Consider the following 8,224-nt stretch of genomic DNA (forward strand, 5'->3'; position numbering starts at 1 on the left):
AGAGAGAGAGAGAGAGAGAGAGAGAGAGAGAGAGAGAGAGAGAGAGAGAGAGATGATTAAGGGTAATCAGAGTGCGCCAGACAAGTGGGTCAAAGCGATTGACAAGCAAATGACGATTAATCGTGTGATCACTTGTTCTCTAATGACAAGTTGAAGCAGGAGCAAGTAATTTCCTGGGACCAACACACAAACCCTCAGCGAAATCTTATAAGACTTTTTTCCCCCTTAGAGTCTTCTCTTCCTTCCCCCTTTGTCCTGCACCTTCGTCCCCAACCCACCCAACTCCCTCCGCCTCTTCCCCCCTCCCCCGTACGTCATTCGTACGCCTTCGCCATCCGTTACGACCGTCAACGTGACTAGGAGATTAAATGGCTGTTCCCTTCCTCATTGTCACGACAGCCTCATCAAGCATCCACCGCAGGGAGGAGACGTGCCCGCCTTGGGGGTGTGAGGGGCCCTTGGTCAATCCATGACGTCTCCCTGTCGGAATCCGTCCCACGTTGATGCGATTGTCCAACGCTCGGGATGATCCCATCGATCACATCGTTACGCGTCGGAGCACGACCAGAGAGGAGGAGGTCACTGCCTCCCTTCCTCCTACCAGCTCCTCTCTCTCCTCACACGCCTCACACGACCAGAGTGGGGGTCACTGCCTCCCTTCCTCCTACCAGCTCCTCTCTCTCTCCATCCACACACGCCTTACACGACCAGAGTGGGGGTCACTGCCTCCCTTCCTCCTGCCAGCTCCTCTCTCTCTCTCCACACATGCCTTACATGAGCAGAGTGGGGGTCACTGCCTCCCTTCCTCCTACCAGCTCCTCTCCATCCACACACGCCTTACACGACCAGAGTGGGGGTCATTGCCTCCCCTCCTTCGACCAGCTCCTCTCTCTCCACACCCCCACCTACACGACCAGAAGTTCTATGGCTCTTCTTACCACTTGTATTGTTCCTCCTGTTGGGATGTTTGTGAATAATGCTTTTACGTCAAAGCTTGCTAGCCTTATCCCTTTGCGATCAAGGTCCCTTAATGTCAGTATGAAAAGATATGTATATATATACAAAGTACAGGCAAGCAGACTGGCCAGCCATCACACAGTACATGGAAGCAAAGCTCCACAACTTTTCATCCTTAGATCATGTAACCTCACACTTCATCAGCATCTCCAACCAGTTCAGCAAAAGGCATATACCGAAAGACCACAGAAATAACCATGGCCCAACATTCCCCCAGCATGTTACACACCTCACAAAACAAAGGAACTAGTTAAGAGACAACCATTTACCATTGACAGGAATCAGAGAACAAACTCAGGCTCTGTTTTTACAGCATCACTAACAGCATTACTGAAAGGCAAATAGAAAACTTGAAGTCCTTCCTCAACACACTGAATCACAAGACCCACAGCCACCAACGCTGCCGCTCATTCAAGAAAATCTGCTCTTTTCGCACAAGTCTAGTCCCACCTCAACATGCTCGGCGTTCAGTTCTACGCAACAGCGCAAACCCCCTTCCATCCAAACCACTCCATAACTAACCACGAACTCCCAAGTAGGAATAAGAGACTTAAACCCTCCTCACTCGTCAGCATCCTCATCTCACTACTTAGCCATCCTCTTTGCCTCTCCTTCTTCTACTTCTTCTTTCTCTATACGACGACCAGCCGGCTGCCTTAGATGTATATCAACCTTCTATACAACATCATCACCTCTTCCTCTTCTTCCTCCTCTTTTTTCTCCTGTGCTATACCTCTCCCCTTCTCTCCCGAGTCCTACTGTAGGAAAGATGTGTCGCTCAGTCACTTGTCTGGTTCCTTTGCTGTAGAATGAATGTGTATCATCACCGTCCTCTGTGTAATCATATGGCATTCCTATGTAGCATGACTTTGTGTTATAACCGTGTAATCAAGAGACATGACTATGTAGTATAGTTATATGTCATGCTTACGTGGTATAATCATATGATACAGTCATCCGGTCTATCATTGTGTTATAAACATGTGGTTATGATTATGCGATGTGGTCGTTTGGCATAAAGATGTGATATGATCATGTGTCATGTTCGTGGGTTATAATTGCGTGAGGGATATAATGTGACATAATCATGTGGCACAATAATAGGAATTTGTGTGTGCTTCACTACGTAGAATGAATATGGGGTATAATTTTGTGCCGTACCTTTGAGTACTTGGGCTTAAAGTTAATTCTTACACAATAACGAATGTAATGAATTTCCTATAAAGTAATTGTCAGTATGCAATACAGCCTTTCATAGATAAAACAGACCCCAATTTATACCAGTGTATCAAATGAGAATTCGAAAACGGCTTAAAGTAACTATGATAATAGCTTGATATGAGAAAAATATGACTTCGAAAAGAAAGAGAGGAAACGCTGAGAATCTGAAGACGCTATTCTGAAACTGTTTAACCTAAACATTTGACCCGATCGCTCCTTAATCTGATATTTTCCCAAATGTTGGCAAACGAACATACTCAGTTACTGGCATGTGTGGCAGCCATCCTTAACACTCAGTTACGTGTGTGTGTGTGTGTGTGTGTGTGGCAACCATCATCAGCACTCATAGTTACAGGTGTGTATGGAAGCTATCATCAACACTCAGTAACTGGTGTGTGTGTGTGTGTGTGTGTGGCAACCATCATCAGCACTCATAGTTACAGGTGTGTATGGAAGCTATCATCAACACTCAGTAACTGGTGTGTGTGTGTGTGTGTGGCAGCCAAAATCAACTCACACAGTCGCTGGTGTGTGTGTGTGTGTGTGTGTGTGTGTGTGTGTGTGTGTGTGTGTGTGTGTGTGTCTGTGTATTGTAGCCCAAAATCAGCTCCCATATTTGCTGGTGTGTGTGTGGCAGCCAAAATCAGCTCACACAGTCGCTGGTGTGTGTGTGTGTGTGTGTGTGTGTGTTTATGTGTGTGTGTGTGTGTGTGTGTGTGTGTGTGTGTGTGTGTGTATTGTAACCCAAGATCAGCTCACACATTTGCTGGTGTGTGTGTGTGTGTCTGTGTGAGTGTACTGTAGCTCAAAATCAACTTCCACATTTGCTGGTGTGTGTGTGTGTGTGTGTGTGTGTGTGTGTGTGTGTGTGTGTGGCAGCCAAAATCAACTCACACAGTCGCTGGTGTGTGTGTGTGTGTGTGTGTGTGTGTGTGTGTGTGTGTGTGTGTGTATTGTAACCCAAGATCAGCTCACACATTTGCTGTTGTGTGTGTGTGTGTGTGTGTGTGTGTGTGTGTGTGTGTGTGTGTGTGTGGTAGCCGACATCAACATATTTGTCTAGTTTAAAACCAAAATAATATCACGTCCAAATTCTTTACATTGTTCAAACTCATTCGGATGAATAGCAGAAAGTCGCACAATGATTAGATATACATAAAACGTATCAGGTATTATATTTTTTTTTTTTTTTGTCTTTCAACAAATGAAGGATCTTTTGTTGTTGTTGTTGTTGTTTTTATATATATAAAAAACGTTTTGGAGGAAGACTTGTTTCCTGACCCACCCCTTTCAAATAGAACGTTAGTAATTCCCATCCAGAAGTCTTGTGATATACTGAGTCAGCGTGACTTACGCAGCAACAAGGATCCCGCCAAAAATATGATTCTACAATACAATATGAAGGAGGGCTTTTTTTTATATTAGAATTATGAAGAGAAGAATAGTCTCGCTAACATTGAATGGCATATAGTTTACACTTCTATATATATATATATATATTCGCCATCTCTCGCATATGCGAGGTAGCGTTAAGAACAAAAGACTGAGCCTTTGGGGGAATATCCTCACTTGGCCCCCTTCTGCCTAGTGTATGGGACATAGAAGTCGTAAAAAGAATGAACAAAATTCTTGGATTTCTAGGCAGAGTTTCAGAATATAAGAGAGTAATCCTCACTCTTTACAATTCACTGGTGTGTAACCCCGCCTTGATTACTGTGTGTTCAGTTTTGGCCTACCTTCTTAAAACACTTAGAATGGGGACAGTACAGTGGCGAGATACAAAGATAAGTCTTAGACTGAGAAACAAGTTTGAGAGTAGCTGTGAGCAGCATCACAGGGACTTTTAAGAATAGAGTTGTTCGCTACTTTCCTTCAAGCTCCTGATTGACATTACCTGCGCGGCCTTAAGCATAAGGAAAGAGGACAGTTATCTCTGTTCAAATCGTCTGTATACCTTTGTACTCTTACTACATTACTCTTGGAGTTTCTGATATCTTCCACTATTAAGAAGAAAAAAAAAAGGCAGCCTCGAAAGGACTCATGGGTCAGTTGCTGTATGAATTCCTTTGTATTCCATGTCACACTGAGGAACGTATTGGTCACGTACAAGGTGCACGAGAAGAACAAAGAGGCACACGACAATCACATCTCAGTGGGTGACAGTTTACACAGAACTGAATGGTAATCACGCGCAGGTCCACGGTAATCATTATGAAGTACCCACCAATTACTCGCAAGTCCGTGAGAAGTACCTAACACTAACTTACAAGGTCACGACGGTTAACGGGAAGTACGCACCAGTCACGTGCAAATCCACGAACGTCGGTGAAAAGTACTCACCAGTCCCATGCAAGTCCATGACAGTCACATGAGAAGTGCCCAGCAGTCATGTGCAAGTTCATGACAATGAGGGAGAAGTACCCACCAGCCACGTACAGTTCCATGACAGTTTACGTCCAAATCCACGACAGTCGGGAAGAAGTACCCTCACCACACCAGTCTTGTACAAGCCCGTGATTTTCGACGAGAAGTACCCACAAATAATTTTCAGGTCTATGTATACCTTGACGAGTGTGTGGTAGTTGCATTCAAGCGTACTAAAAATGTATCCAAGCGCGCGGAAGGTAGCCTACATGGATACGTTTCTACTTCAAAAACTCCCTCTTGGAAGCATGCATTGCTACATCCCATCCCAGAAACCTTTCAAACTACCGTTCTATTGTTTTGATCTCTACTATTCCTAAAGTCTTTGAATCCCTTCCTAACTCCCTTACCCTCAAACAACAATCATCAGTATCGTTTCCGTAAGGCGGGATCCACTAATGATATTCTTTATCTTGCTAACGTCTGGTCATCATCCTTGAAAGACTTTGGAGAATGCAAGGTAGTTGCCCATGATATCAAGAGCATTTGACAAAGTATAACATCGAGGTCTAATCCCCAAGCCCCTCTTTCTCGGCTTTCCTCCCTTACTTTGTTCCCCTCACATCTCGCGTCCTCTCTGATCGATCAATCTCTGTAGTTCTTCATGGATCAACCACTCCCCCTTTTTTTCTCCTCTCATTAAGATCACTATCCCTTCAGGTTGTATTGCATCTTTTTGCACTCTTCCTCCTTGTTATCAGTGGTTTCATTTCTTCAGCAGATAACAACATACACTAATATGCAGATGGTTCAACACTGCACTTTTCCACTTCCTACAGATTTGCTCCATCCTCTATCGCCTGATCTGTATCTCGTTTTGACTCGGCTTCTGTGAATTAAGTCTTGGACGGGATACGTCATGGGGGTAGACGGAACCTAATTAAGATTAATGCCTCAAAAATCCCTCAAGTGTGGGCCGTTTTGATAATCATTTCTTCCACTACAACTCGAAGATTGGAAATCACCTCATGTCTTTCCTGACAACTAAGACCAAGCCTTTTTTTTTAAGACAGGTTTTTCATCTAAATCGTTGAAATAGATTTGCTCTTTTATCATTTTTTTTCCTCTCATTAACACTCTTCACATATTACTTAAGGCTCAGCTCCAATGTATTTCCTATCCATGGCTGGAGCCTCCAAAATAATAGAAAAAGACAATGAAAGAGGCACATCTTGCTCCTAAGGGGAAGATCATTTACATGGGAGTGTGGGACAGCTATGAACATCCATGATTCACATATCAATCCACGAAAAATGATGGACTGATGTACAACAATCTTGCGCAAAGGGGGGATAATCAGTTCACGACAGTCATCTGGGAATGTACGTCATTCGAAGCTAGTGAAGTGCACACCCAACCGTCGTCCACATAAACAAGACTTTCAAGCATGCAACGAATGGACGAGATTCAGGGAGATAGCAGCACGTTCAGCCGTATGTAATAGCGGGCGGGTAATGAACAGCGATGTGGGCCTCAGTGTCGGCGGTGATGATGACTTCCCGTATGTCACTCAGCAGCAATCAGTCAGTCAGTCAGGAGACGAGGAGCAACTCCTCTCCCTGGTCGACCAACAGCGACCCACACTCTCTTTGTCATTTCCGAGAACGCAGACGCGACCCGTGCCTCTTAGAATTCCGTGTGGTGTACTGTCATAATACACCCCGGAATCGCTGCTGTGTCTGAACGGAGGAGGCCCTTGGCTCTCACAGAGACCGCAGTCGGACGATGGCCAAGCGAACTCATCTGGCAGGCGGACGGGGCTGTGGCTGCTGCTGGGCGATGAGGCGTAGCAAAACTTCCGTTCATTCCTGAAGCAAGAGGCGGCACCTCTAGGAATTTCCACGCCTCCGCCGTTTTTTTTTCCTCTGTAGACGGACGAAACCTCCTCCTCCTCATGCAGTTGTACTCCGTCAGGTTCTGGGAATTAGAAAATATGTCGTTAACATCACCTCCATCACCTACGTGTAGTGACTCGTACATACAGACGTATGGACCTTATGTGTGACTTAATCTTGAAGGCTGTTGAAAGGCATGGATGACGACTCGTGTGGGTGATAGACTTGCTACCCTAATCAGACATGGGTTTATGTCTTGGATCGCAAATACAGAAGGAAAAGAGTTGTCTAGGATTGTTTGACATGGCCTCGTTGTCTTGAACGAAGACGCCGTTTTCTGTAATTGATGGGCCTATTGACTGGGTAATGACTTTCGTACCTCAAACATAGCTGCAAAGAACCTCGGGGTTTCTTTTCTTGCTATTTTCAGCACAGCTCTATTACTTTCTCTATGCAAATTAATCTATCATCTTGGTTACTGGTCTCTCTCACTTTCTTATGACCAATTTTTCCTAGACAACAGGCACGTCTTTTATTTTGCCGCTCCACCACCTAGGCTTCGTTTTAGAAACAGGCCACCTACTACGCACTAGAATATATGTTCCCTCTAATGATTAGAAGTTTATAATTCAACTTTTCCAAGCTACGTTTACGTCATTTTCAATTACTATATCACCCCAGGTTTACCTTAAAGAGCAGTGAGAAGATCATTAAAATTTCTATATTCAGAATCGGGCATTTTTTTTTTCTTTCTTGTCCTGTTGACCAACATTGCATGCAATGTCGAAATTAACCTCAAAAGAAATTTGTTTACAGAGTTTTCTTCATCTTCAAACAATGTCAACGAGATCCTCATTTGAAGTCAGAACTAGATCTCTTGTATTCACGTCGCGAGAGTAGGTTTCTCGAACTCTTGGGTTAGCGCGCTATCCTGCAAATTTAGGCAGAGTCCACTACCGGAGCTACTGGTCGATACTGGTATGTTAGAATCTACCATGATAAAATCTTGTTCATTACCAATTTCTTCTAACATCATAAAACCTTTCGTTTACCTCTGATGTATGTGCGATGGTCCTAATGTTTACCCCTAGTATCATTTTCTTCACAATTTTATCGTTAATTTACACAAAAATGAAGTCATTCTCAATGGCAACTTTTTTTTTTCAACGGGATTTGATAAGCTTTAACAAAGAACAAGACACCACCGCCTACTTTGTTTGCCCTGTCTCTGTCAAATAAAATGTACCTTGGAATTGAGTGTTCGACGTGGAAAACTATTGTTAAATCTATCCAAGATTCGGAAATGGCCATCGTATCATGATATACTTCTAACGCGATTGTCTCTCACACCGTGACTTTGCTGCGTATCCTCCGAGCGTAAACACGGACTACTTTTAGATGAATCTGAGACCTATTTCGAAGGGGAGAGGGAAGGGATTTGCTCCCGACGAGCTGTGTTTGTTTTTTGACCAAAACGCGCGAGTAAACTCACTAAGGAGCCTACCAAAACGCGCAGCAAGTTAACTGGCTGAGGAGCCTACCAAAACGCGCAGCTCCCACTTCGTTCAAGTATAGCCCGTCCTTCATAAACTTATCAGACTGCATGGAGAATTGCTGCCACAAGCTCAAACATTCGACTTCGTCCCGAAAACAAAAGTTCCCTAATATTCTTTAGTTTGAACGCCTTACTAGAGAAGGCGTTCCCGTTGCCAATCCTAGGTAGAGGT

Source organism: Panulirus ornatus, chromosome 1 (assembly GCF_036320965.1).
Source record: "Panulirus ornatus isolate Po-2019 chromosome 1, ASM3632096v1, whole genome shotgun sequence".
In the NCBI taxonomy this organism is placed as follows: Eukaryota; Metazoa; Arthropoda; class Malacostraca; order Decapoda; family Palinuridae; genus Panulirus; species Panulirus ornatus.